General features: G+C 44.4%; 1 pseudogene; it reads left to right on the forward strand.

The window, feature by feature from the left end:
- Positions 1–648: 648 nt before the first annotated feature.
- On the forward strand, positions 649–765 carry LOC136662559 (5S ribosomal RNA; annotated as a pseudogene).
- The last annotated feature ends 12,430 nt before the right edge of the window (positions 766–13,195 follow it).

Genomic DNA, 13,195 nt, shown 5'->3' on the forward strand with positions numbered 1-13,195 from the left:
AAAGCTTCGATGAAATCAGCACGCATCGAGGGTAGCTATTTCTGTAACGTGGTGTATTGAAGAAACATCGGCGACCCACTGTGTCCATTAAGGAACTTCAAATACAAAAGAAGGGAAATTTTCTGAATAAGATATTAGACCTTACAGAAATCTGTTGGTCTATTAGTCACACAGGCAAGAGTTCTGAACTGTTGAGTCTTCTCCTGCTTTGATTCCTGTACAAAATCCCAGCTCAGTTTTCAAAGTCACTGTGAGTAGTTTGATCAACCATGCAGAAAGGGCTTAAATGTCATCCTCCACTCTGTTATTAGTTACCAATTGGGAAGGTGTAAGAATACACTCGCTATGCAATACTTATTTGTTACCATCTTCCCAGCTCTGGCTTTGAGAATTACTTCTTGTGAGATTAAGTTCCTGTTTCCCCTTGTAGTTTCTCTGCAAGGAAACAAACAGATTTACTCTGGAAGGTGAGGAAAAGGAAAAAGAAATTCTCCCTTTTAAAGGATGGTTTGGGTTTCATAAGGGCTCCCCATGGCTAGAATCCTATATGCCAAATACCGGAGGCAATACTCAATCCCAAAGGATAGATTAAGAAGGGTAGGAAAAGGTAGACTGAGAAGCTTTGGGACTTTGCTCAGATGCAAACAAATCAACAACTGTTACCCTGCACATGCCTGATCTCCTCTGATCTCGGAAGCTAAGCAGGGTCAGGCCTGGTTAGTACTTGGATGGGAGACCACCTGGGAATACCAGGTGCTGTAGGCTTATACCATAGTCTTTCGAGACTGAAGGTTGCCAATCAGTCACCAAACAAATCAACAAAGAGAAAGAGCAGAGGGGGAGAAGAGACTAACATGGAATATATATTTGTTAACACAAACCCTTTCATTAGTTCAATTTCCAAAGAATCAGCCAACCCTAAATGTTCAGCCAATGTGGAATTGGCAGGCAACTGTGAGACACCCTAACCAGTTTGCCACTCCCCCCACTCAGTGGTTGCTTCACCTGGTCTCAATAACTATACAGATCCCTTGGAAGAAGCTGGACCTAAGAACATAAGAAGAGCCCAGCTGGAAGAGGCCAAAGGCTCATAGTCCAGTTTCCTGTATCTCAAATGACCCACCAGATGCCTCTGGGAGCAGACAAGACAACAAGATGCATCCTGTGGCCATTTCCTTGCGCCTGGCATTCTGAGGTAGCCTACTTCTAAAACCAGGAGGTTGTACATACCCATCATGACTTGTAACCGGTGATGGACTGTTCCCCCCCGCCCCCGAAATCTGTCCAATCCCCTTTTAAAGGCAGCTAGGACAGGCACTATTACCTTGTCCTGTGGCCTGGAGTTCCACAGACTGATGACACGTTGGGAAAAGAAACATTTTCTTTAACTTTTTATGGCTCAGGTAAGCCTCACCTCCTGAGTGTTTCAGAATCCCCCAAATGTCTTTTGCGCCCAGTTGAACAACAATCGTTCTCCCAGGCAGAAGAAACGTTTATCTCATCAGCAGAAGGAGAGGGATGTCGTTTCCCCCCCCCCTCCAATCGATTCCACCAGCAGCCTTGCTTCATTTGGAAACTGGCAACGACTGTAACATGTATTTTCATATTAGTGCTCGTAAGAAGCATCTCTCAGACCAATGCATTATTATTTGGGCCTCTGTCAAAGCATAACCATTTTGGCTCAGAGTCAAAATGCCTGAACTTCAGGGACTGCTCCTGAAATTCCCACTGCAATTCCAGCATCAACCTCCTCTGATACCAAGCACTGGCTTGTTTTTGTTTTGTTTTAATGACCAGCAGTTGAACACTCTAGACTTCTCATTGAGAGGAACCCTGAAATTTACTTCCAAGTTTTACTCCTTTGAGTGTCAGTGGAGCTTCCTGAAATGTATGAAGACAAACACGCAGGGCTATGTCCATAGGGTTTTAGGGTAGGAAAAAGTTGAGCTGATTGGTTCATTTGCAGAATTCCACAGCTTGATGGGGAAGAATTAACTAAAAATCAAATGGTGCCATTATTTATCCTCCCTTTTCTCCTTTCACCCCATCCAACTGCTACTGTATTCTACGTTTCAGCATAGAACGACTCAAGAGCGCAATCCTGAGGAGGTCTTCAGCCAGCTCAGGAGTGCCGCGAACATGCCATAAAGCATGTTTGCACCTTTTTGTGAGCAGGCTAGGCTGGAATGAGGATGTGCAACAGCCTCCCCACACCGGAACCTAACGTGGACTGGGTAAGTATGTGCAAGCCAAGGCAGGTTGGTGCAGGGGCTTGGAGTGGTGGTGGGAGGGCATTCCAGGGGTGGAGAGGGGGCATTTTTGGGCAGGGGGGTGGGCAGACCATGAGCTGGATCGGGCCTAGGAAGGGGGAAGGATTGGCCATAGCGCTTTAGGCCCCATCCTAACCTCTACTCCTGGCCCAATCGGCCTTACATGGGCTGCTCAGATTTTTACACCCCTCGGGGTTAGGGGAAAAAAATCCCCTTATCCCAAGTTGCGCTCCAGCTGACACCTACTTTGAAGTGGAAACAGCACAGGCTGCTCAGCCTGCCTGTTCCAGCACAAGTTAGGACTGGGCTCTTAGTGATTTGCCGAAGCTCCAGCTGAAATAACTGGGTGTAGGTTTTGCCTCTTTAGATAATGAACGCTCTTCAAACGAAACACCCTGAAAATAGAATCTACTCTCTGATACAGAAACACAGTATTTCTCAACCAGTGGTATGGGTACCACCAGTGGCACTTGAGGTGGTGCCTGGTGGTACTTGCGGAACCCCTGGATACCTGCGGCCCAGCAGTGAAATCAGGAACGCGACACAAAAAACAGGAGGCTCAGCTCAGCAGGCAGAGGTCCAAAGCATGCTTTCCCACACTGGAAAAAGGCCTCCTGTCTACCCTGAACCTCTTACTGCCGTTTGTCATGTTGCACCTGGCCTCTCAACCCAAAAGTAACTGGAGATGATGTCACTGCCAGTTACTTCTGGTGGTAGTTTGAATAGGTGGACCGTGTGAAATGGTACGTTGGAGGACAAACATTGAGAAACACTGTCTTAACATATTCCGCACCCCAATCTTGCTGACTCCCCCCTTTTCCAGTTTCCATACAGCTCAGAGACTATTTGCATGAGCAGTGAGAATCAAGATGCCTCTGTCACATAAGGCTTTCATCTCCCGGATCAAAACACAGCAAGGGTATCTAGAAAGGTAAAGATTATTCTTCCCTGCCTGCATTTACTGCAGGGCTGGTCTTGCCCTTTTATCTTGCATTCACCAGTCAGGCAAAAAGAAAAAAAAATCTGGCCATTTCCCTAATGAGATTGAAAGACAGCTGCATCTCAAAATGATTTTATGACAACCAATGCTTAGCGCAAGGCAGTGCTGCAATGAAAGGTATTTTTGCACTCTCTAATTGGCTATTCTTTATTCTGTTTGTGCACCACAGTTCTATCTATGCCACCTTTTGACCAAGCGGCTCCTCAAGCTGGCTTTCCTAAAATAAGCAGCATAATTAAAAACAATTAGTTATGCTGCAGTATAGTCTGCCCAGTTGATCCTCCTCCTCCCCATCCGTTTTTTGGAACTTCCCATAACTTGATAACATTTATGTATATCTGTCCTCTACTGTTCCTTTAAGCAGCACAAGAAAGCAACATATAGGAGGTATATTACTAACCCTCCCCCTATTTGCCATGATTTGTCATTTATACCGACTTCTTCCTGCCCTGCAAGTGGCTAACAGATGGCTCACACACACGCACACACACGCGCACACACACACACACATGTGCAACAAGAAAATAACACACTCATTGTTGCCTCCCCATCTCTCTTTTTCTAACACCCCTCTGGGACCAAGAACTACTTTTATAATTCCATTCCTATGTAAACTACTTTAAGAACATTTTGTTTAAAAGTGCTACATGAATATTCAACTGAAAAATGAACACTGAAATAAAACAAAACAGCAACATTAAAACAACAAAACATTAGAAGGCACACATTTCCATTACTCTTCATGCTAATGCTGTGGCAGACCAGGATGGTGTTCAGTCACCTGGTTAAAACTAACAGAGAGAGAGAGAGAGAGAGAGAGCCTCCCTTGGGCAAGCAGTTCCACAGTTGGGGCACAACCACCAGGGCTTTGGCCAACCTTCCTTCAGGGAGGGGGGCAGTGGATGGTGGAACTGGACTTAGACCTGGAAGATCCAGGTTCAAATCCCTCCTCAGCCATGAAGTCTGGGCAAAGTGACACCCCCAACCCTTTCAGACTGCTGGAAGACAAAAAAAGAAGAAGGGGGGGGCTCCATAATCATAATAATTTTAAAAAGCTGTTTGTGGCTCACCGCCTTATGCAACCCTATAAATTACCCGGCATCCAGCTGCCAGCTCTGGCTCAGCCCAATATTGCCTGCAGTAATTATTTGGATCAAATGCAGTTTATCTGCTTCATATTTGTGTTGCTGTGCTCTCTGGTAACTTATAAATGTCATTGCGGTGTTTATTTGTTATAATGAAACTTAATGGTGTTTGAAACCAATGGCTACGCTTGTGGGCTGCAGGTTTGAAATAATCTCTTCATCTCGGGAGCAGGACGCCTTAAGATAACATTAAATTCACCCTATAGGAATTGAAGATGTATGCACAGAGATATTCATGGCTGTGTATTATTCATCAGAGAGATGACTAGCAATCAGCTTTGAAGCCTACGGCTATGGGCTGGAAGCACTGTCACCCACTAGAGGCAGATTTTTCCACCCAAGTGGGAATAGTTGACAAGCCATAAGCCTGCATTGTACTCCATCTGTTTTTATTATACCTCCTGTGGAACTCTGGGTAAGTTGATGTGAGATGGTGGCTGGGGAAGGGATGTTAGATTAGAGTGACTCAGTGATGCTTCTGTAGCAAGAATGTGCACATTACATATTGCCATGAATACAGTGCAGAATCCAGATTCCCAAGGAAAGCAGTTTCGCTTGAGTGAAACAAAATAATCTTTGGTATAGAAGGGGAAGAAACTGGAAATGATCAAAGCTGTGAAGCCTACAGATGGTTCAGAAACCTGAATGCAACTGGGTGGGCACCCAAAAGACAGAAAGTGTGTCATTGTCTATACCAGAGATTCCCAAAGTGTCCATCACAATGCCATGGGGTGTCACAATGCACTTACTGGGGTGTTGTTGGAGACCTGCCGCCTGGCAGCCAGGCTTTGGCATGAGCCTACAAACAGCAACAGGAGTCTCGGTGTGATGGGCAAAGCTGCTGGGTGCAGTTTTCTATTTTTGAAAAAAGCCCTCCTGCCCGCCCTGACCTCATCATCACTCTTTGTATGCTTGTGTTCGGTCTCCAACCTGGAAGTAAGTGAGGATAATATCATCACATCACTGCCACTTCCTTTCAGGTGCTGGGGCATCACAATGAAGATAAGTTTGGGAAGCACTGGTCTATGCCCTGAATTGCTCCCAGAATTCTCACCAGCCTCTGTCCCCTGGTGACAAAATTCTCAGTGACCCCACTTGCACCAGCCATTTGGCAATCATATGTACATTTCAGTGGGGGGTAAAGAATAGCAAGCAGATGTTTTCTATCCTTGCACTACATGGGATTCTAATTCACACTAGTGACTAATGAGTACATAAAGCAGAGGCGGTTTATACTAAGATTGACATTTTGTTGTGTGTTTAACAGCTGCATGACAGGCAGTAATCCAACAAGCAAAGCTTCCCCTATCACTGTATTTCAGTGTCAGCCAAGGGTGCACCCACTGAACTGCTGGCAGTCATGCAACTGTTAATTGTACAAGATAGAGACACTCTTTCTCTATATATGCCCATGTATTAGTCTTCAAGCTACCTCCCTAGCCATTCACATATCTGGGCACCTTGCAAAATATTCAGAAACACTGCCAGTCGTTGTTTTAGAGAAGAATGTGCAAGAGTGCATCCAATGTAGAGATGGTAAAGAGATTATGAACAGGCTTCTGTTACATATGACATTTTTCTGGAGCTGATCAAGGCAGTGATTAGAAGATGGGAGCTGAGAAGCACCTCAGATCAGAACAGTGCACTGTCCAAGGCAGTCTAGGGCTCAGGAACCCTAGTGATAAGTACCTGCTTGTCCCAAGACCCCTCCATTCACTTTCCCAGGACTACTGCTCTGAAACTCCATGTAACTGAAAGACAATCACTAGGGGGGGGGCTTATAATCAAAACAATATCTCCCAATAACTTATTCAGTGGTCAAGAAAATTGTGAATAAATTATTTGACAAGTCTCACCCAGACAAAAAATTGGAAACAATTTGCAAGCAATTTATCTGAGGACAAGTGGGAGGGAAAAAATCATTATTTGCATACTATGATGGGTTTTAGCCATCAAGCCCTGTTAATTCCCTAAATTGGGATTTAGTTAGAAGAACATGAAGCTTAAGAGTTCTGATCTTGAGGGGCAGAGGGAGACAAATCAGATTTTAATAATCAGGGTGTATGGAGAGAATCCTACTTCTGGAATTAAGACGAACCAATAGGTTGAAATATCTTTCCTAGATGGAAAATCAAAAGTGTTTGTGCCATTTTTCATTAAGGAAAAAAGAAACGATGACATGGGAAGGTTACTACAAAAGTTTACAAAATTATGTATGGTATGGAGAGAGTAGATATAAATTATCATTACAGCATGCTCTGGGAAAACAGTACCCAATGAAATTGACTGTTACTTGGTATAAGATTGGACAATGAAAGTGGTCTTTCACACACCGCACAATGAACTTGCGCAATTCCCTACCACCAGTTGTGGTGATGGCTCCAAAAAGGGATTACGCAACACCATGGAAGAAGAGTGTTGGTATTAGCCATGAAGGCTTAATGAATCTTCTATGAGTCCTGGGGGAGGAGCACTGCATTCATGCTCTGCTCGCAAACTTCCTAGAAGAGAATGTCTAGTTGCCGATGAAAACAGAATACTGGAATAGATGGACATTTGGTCTGATTCTGTAGGGCTGCTCTTATGTTAACCGTGGAAGTAAGGCAAGAAGATGGAATATAGAAAACAGTGACTTGATGGATACCGTGGTACAACTCAAGCACAGTTGAGGACAAAAAACCAGATTTCATGGGTCATAACAATCATGGACCTTACACCATCCTTACTATCTTTCAATGTCACAGGGCTGGCCTTAGGTGCTGTGGGGTCCAACTGGAAACATTTTTTGCACAGTCCCAGGTCCACAGCCAATTTCCAAATATAAACAATATAAACAAACACGATTGACTTAAGAATTCAGAAGAAAATTTAACATGTTGCTATAAAAATAGTTGCTATTAAAACTGTTGCTCTATAAAACCTGCAATGTGGTGTTAAGGTGTCCATTGTAATGTGTCGTTGTGTGCATTTGAAAAGCCTAGAGTAAATTACCCTATCACAGGGGCCCCTTAGGCACGGGGCCCAATTGGTCTAACTGGCTTTAAGCCAACAGAGTTTGCATCTTGCAACTGAAACACAGTTTATAGTGTTCAGCCTCTGCCTATCATTGATAGAAAAGCAGGGTGATATTTTCCCCAAAAATAAGTATTTCATTTCCTCCTCCTGGGAGATGTGCAAAGTCCCGACACCAAGGCGGCTTGTGATCTGCCTGGGTCATGGAAACATGAAAGTTTTTTTTTTTTTTTAAATCTTGGATGGGAGTGAGATAAATTGGGTATTATTGTCAGTTATTTACTCTGCCTCTCTATTTAATTGTACAATCAAAGTGAATTTTTTTTAAAGACGCAAATTAAAACAGACAGTAAAATACAATCCAAAACAATAAGTACAACGTTACTGAACACAGCAGCGGAATAAAGTTAAAGGACAGGAAATGGTAAGATGTGTCATTAAAGCACCAGCCTTTTCTTCTGCACACAAGGCTTGGGATGGGTGATGCAACCCTGAGCTGCCTTGTTTCCTTGAAGGGTTCATGGTTATAAACTGGGATTATCAGGAGATGCTCTGCAGCTATGAACCGGGGTCGGATCACCCAAGAAAGGGGTGAAGCTATGTATGTGGAAGCTGGCCTGTTTCCCCTAAGCCAGGAATCTATACTGAAAAGAGGGGAGGAGTGGAAGGATAGAACCTGCTGCAGCCCATATCTAATGATCAATAATGCTGTAGTCCAAGAAATCCTTGTCTTGCGACTTATTATGATATGTGGGTAAACATGTGGTTTTTTTTTTTAGTGTACATAGTGCACATAGTGATCATATATGTACAATTATTCCTGAAAGGACTGCCAAAACAGAATAGCCTTCATCTAAAGGTCAGCAGTGATGGAGTCAGAAATTGGATGGGATACCACTGAGTAACGGGTTCAATGTCACTTTTGGTGCAAGACTCCCATAAAATAGGAGGTTATTCCACAACACTGGTGTTGGAAGACCAAATGGCCTGCCTCTCATCCAACCCTGTCATACTTCCAATGGCAGGAGATGGGCTGACTGCCAGGGAGGCCAGGTGATGAATGCTGTCCTGCTTCCTCCACCAGTTTCCAGCTTTTCCACCTTTCCCTGACCCCGTTTCCTCTTCTAATTTAAGAAAACATACACAAGAAAAGGAAAGGGGGGGCATCTCCTGGAAGACTCTCTAAGCCACCACTCTTCCTCCCCACACACTTTCACCTTCCTCTTCCTACTTCTATAAATTAGGGCACAATCCTAACCAGGTCTACTCAGAAGTAAGTCCTTTTTTGTTCAATGGAACTTTCTCGCGGGAAAGTACGGCTAGGATTGCAGCCTTAGCTTGGCAGGAAAGGGCAAGGGTCGTGCACACCTGCAGGAAAGCAAGGCAAGTGGTAATGGAGGCTATGGTCATCTTTGGGTGGGGGCCCCCCAGAGTCTGAGTAGTACAATGGGAATCTTGGGCAGGCTTGGAAGGGATTTGGTGGTTCTCTGGATACCTTCTCTCAGGCTAAGGACTTGAATGCTATGATTGTGAATTAATGAGAACACAGAACAGTGCAGGCTGGGGAAGGGACACAGGTAATCAATAATGATAGCCCTGAGCAACTGTTTGGCAGGAGAGATTTGGTTACACAGTGCTGAATGTTCAGCCGGCTGTTCTGCACAGGGACCATTTGGTTCCTAGTTGGAATCCTCAGCATGCCTTCCTTAAAACTCTCTTTCAGACCTTTTAACATCTCTGTGCACATTCAGGGTGGAACTGGAGGTGAGAGCTTGGAACAGTTGTTTCCAGGCCACTTTAAATATTTCATTTAGCATTTACTTCCAAAAATATCTGAGGACTGTCCTCCCCTGATTTCTAACAAAGCTAAAGGCTTCTATGCCACACAGTCGGTCGCTCATAAATATGGATGAGAATTACCAGTCAGGCAATATTTCACTATCTTTCTACTGCAATCTCTATAAAGCCAGGATGTGTGCTAACCTCCTCCACCCCATATCAAAATACATTTTGCCACTAGATATGCACGCTTATTTTTAGAACTACTGTAGCCACACACATGATCAAATGGAGTTTGTGGAACTGTTGAAGTCTCTCAATGTTCTCTCTCCACATCGTGGTACCACTTCCACTTAGACACCCAAAAGGTAAGCTTATAGGCAAAGTAGGAGCATTTCATGAAATTGATGCTAATTGATGCTCCATTGATGCTATGTTTTTTTGTGGTGGTGCTTCATTTACTTATTTATTTCACTTAAAGAATGCAAGTATCTAGTCCTCATAGGTCAGCAAAGTAATATCTTAAAACAGTGATTCTCACACTTTTTAGCACCAGGACTCACTTTTTAGAATGAGAATCTGTTGGATCCACCTCAAGTGGATGTCACTAACCTGGAAGTGAAGTCATGGTCAGAAGTGACATCATCAATTTAGGCTTCAAACCTGAACTGCAATTAGCCAAAGGTCCAATTACACAGTCTGCTCTTGCTGTTCTTTTGTATAGCTTGGAAGTCAAAGCAGAAGGCAGTTCTGAATCCTTATCCAACCAAACAGCCTCCCCCCCCCCATTTCCAGCATCCTATCATCCCACCTACCCAGGGCAAAGCCCATCCTGCCCAGAAGCTCTGTACCCTGTACCTCTGTACCCTGTATTTTCAATGGCATCTGAGCTAGGTGCTCTGTGACCCACCCAGTGGGTCCTGACCCACAGTTTGAGAAATGCTGTCTTAAAACATAATGCCAGTATGATAGTATCCGGTGAAGGCTTACCCAATCATATTTTCAGGGAAATCATATGATATGCCCCTCCTAGGCTTGTACCACGTCAGAATGTACGTTCTGCCCCTCCAGACTTCTGCATAGAGAGAGTTAATATCCAAGAGAAGGTTAAAGCTGGCAGATAGGGAGCTTTTTGCATGAGTTGGCATTCTGGCACGGGGTGCCTTGTCTCCATTCCCAACTGATAGAGGAGGGTGGTATCATGTGGTTTTGATGATAGAAGAAATGAGCTGTAAGCAGCCATCAAGTAAAGATTGAAGCAGAGCTGAGGAGCCAAGAAAGTCTAACATGGCCCAAAGAAAATTCCAGTCTCAACAAGGTTTTGTAGCCCATTCTTGTTCAGGAGAGTCTGTGACAGTCTAAGGGAGTGGAGTCAGCCTGGTACCTGGGAACCCATCACTTCTTGGTAAATGCAACCTGTAGCCCCATTGGTTCACCACACAGGGTAGCAATGCTCAGAGCCAGGGGCTCCTGGGTAGGGCTGGCCTTATGAGCTGCAGGGCCCAACTGGAAATATTTTCTGCAGGGCCCCAGATTCACAACCAATGCCATAGAATCTCAGAAATATGAAGAGAATTTACTATAGACTTTATATATCTGTGGTTGAGTGGAAAGCAAGCAAAATGTGTGCTTAAAAAGTGCATGTGAGTTAATGGAAAATAGATCTAAGCATATTTTATTAAAAAAAACTGCATACAGTCGATTACCCTAGCATGGGGGGGCCCTTAGGCGTGTGACTCAATTGGGAGCAATTGGTCCAATTAGGAGAAAGTCCTGGGTCTTGTCCAGTAGCATCAGACACCAGAACACATAGATTCAAACTCAGCATATACCCACATGGCAGCTTTCCAGGGTGCTTGTTCAGATCACAATCAGCAACAAAGGAAGACCAAATGTTTATGCTCAGAAATACAGACTCAAATATTTGTTAACCAGGATCTGGCATTTGGATGAATGTCTTTCAGGTGAATGAAAACAAACAAACCCACCCTAAGGCACGAATGAAGGCTGAGGATAGTACTGCTGTCTCAGAGGGATTGCTGGACGATTTATAGCATCATTTTAAGTTGGCTTAATGGTATAAACAGACCGGCAATAGCGGGTTCTGGTCCAGCAGCAGCCAAGTCAATGGAGTGACCTGCATTGCTTATGAAATATTACCTGCTGGAAAACAGTTTGTCATGACACCCAGAGGCACATGGAAGGGGATATGAAAAGGGCCATGGAAATTATGCCTGAATAGGCTCTATTGGGCTCGCTCTCTCTCTCTCTCTCTCTCTCTCTCTCTCTCTCTCTCTCTCTCCTAACTTAGTACAATTTTAGAGAGATAGAACTTTGTGCATAGAGAAACTGGTCTCTCTCTCTCTCTCTCTCTCTCTCTCTCTCTCTCTCTCACACACACACACACACACACACACACACATTCAGAAGACTATCCCTTGCTTAGTCCCTCGTGTTTGTTGAAAACAGAACTGAGAAATCATAAGAACATAAGAACAGCCCCACTGGATCAGGCCATAGGACCATCTAGTCCAGCTTCCTGTATCTCACAGCGGCCCACCAAATACCCCAGTGAGCACACCAGATAATAAGAGACCTCATCCTGGGGCCCTCCCTTACATCTGGCATTCTGACATAGCCCATTTCTAAAATCAGGAGGTTGCACGTACACATCATGGCTTGTAACCCATAATGGATTTTTCCTCAAGAAATCAAAAGTGAAAAGTTACAAACACACAAGCAAAAGGTTGAAGTTTTCTATTAAATGCAAACATCCTGGAAAAAAAATTTGACTCTCTGATCCTCCCTGCATACTTATCTTATACGCATAAGTGCCTTAATAGTTGAATGTCAAAGGCTCAAAGTAACACAAGATAGGTCTATTTGATAGGCTCTCTGCCAAGCTGTTCTTAGCAACTAGTAATTTAGCGCCCAATCCTATTCTTTTCCCCCTCCAGAGATGCAGCGGTACCAAAATGGTTACTGCTGCATCTTGATTGGGGGGGGGGAGAGTTGTGAAGGCCACCTCTGGGCAAGAGAATGATTTTCCCTTACCTGGGGATAAGCCAGCGGGGGGGGGGGGGTGTTACATGGTCCTGCACTAGCTAAGCAGCTGGCACAGGTCCGTGTGGACTTGTACGCGGGATTTGGTCTGCAAAGGAGCTTAGAATTCAGTGGCCACCACTGCTGCTGAACCTTCCCCCTTCCCAGAACCAATCTGCCCATCCCAGTCCCTATTGTTGCTCCATTACACCCTCCCCTACCCCACTACTGTCATGTTGAACCCTTGCCACCCCATTTTGCCCTTTGACCACCCCTGCCGCTTCCCACGCCATCTTACCTGGATTGGTGGGTGACTCCTGACCCGCTGGTACAGGCAGGAAAGCTACAGCCTTCCTGCCAGCAGAGCACCTTTTATGACTGGTGTTGATGCCTTACAGCAGTTAGTGCCAACAGAAGAAGCACTGGGATGATGACCAGAGTAGGTAGGATTGGGCCATTCGCCTCTCATTGCTGTTTTGAATTTTGACCTGTATAATGACCCACTGCAATCTTGCTAGATGATACTCTAACAGTGCAAGCCTATGCATGTTTACTCAGGTGTAAGCTCCACTGTGTTCAACAAGACTTACTCCCAGGAAAATGTGTATATGATTTCAGCTTATGCTAAGCCAATGAGTGAGTGAATCACGGATGTGATGGAGTGCACTGTGTTAAGTAAATGAATCAGTTCTGCCTTTGCTAGAAAGAAAAACCAGTTGGTAAATTAAACCTGAGCTTCCTGGCTAGATCAGATGTAATTCTTAACACCACATGGAACACAGAAGACTCTGGGACTCAAAGATGCCACTCCTTAGGGTATACCTGGCCTGGAAAAGAGTTTATGAGCACCTGGAAAAGCAGCAGGACAGAAACAAGAATGTAAACTTTGTCCCTGTGTTAGATTTTTGAAAGAGAAATAACAGTATATTTCATAAACATATTTTCTC

This window comes from Tiliqua scincoides, chromosome 11 (genome assembly GCF_035046505.1).
Source record: "Tiliqua scincoides isolate rTilSci1 chromosome 11, rTilSci1.hap2, whole genome shotgun sequence".
NCBI lineage: Eukaryota > Metazoa > Chordata > Lepidosauria > Squamata > Scincidae > Tiliqua > Tiliqua scincoides.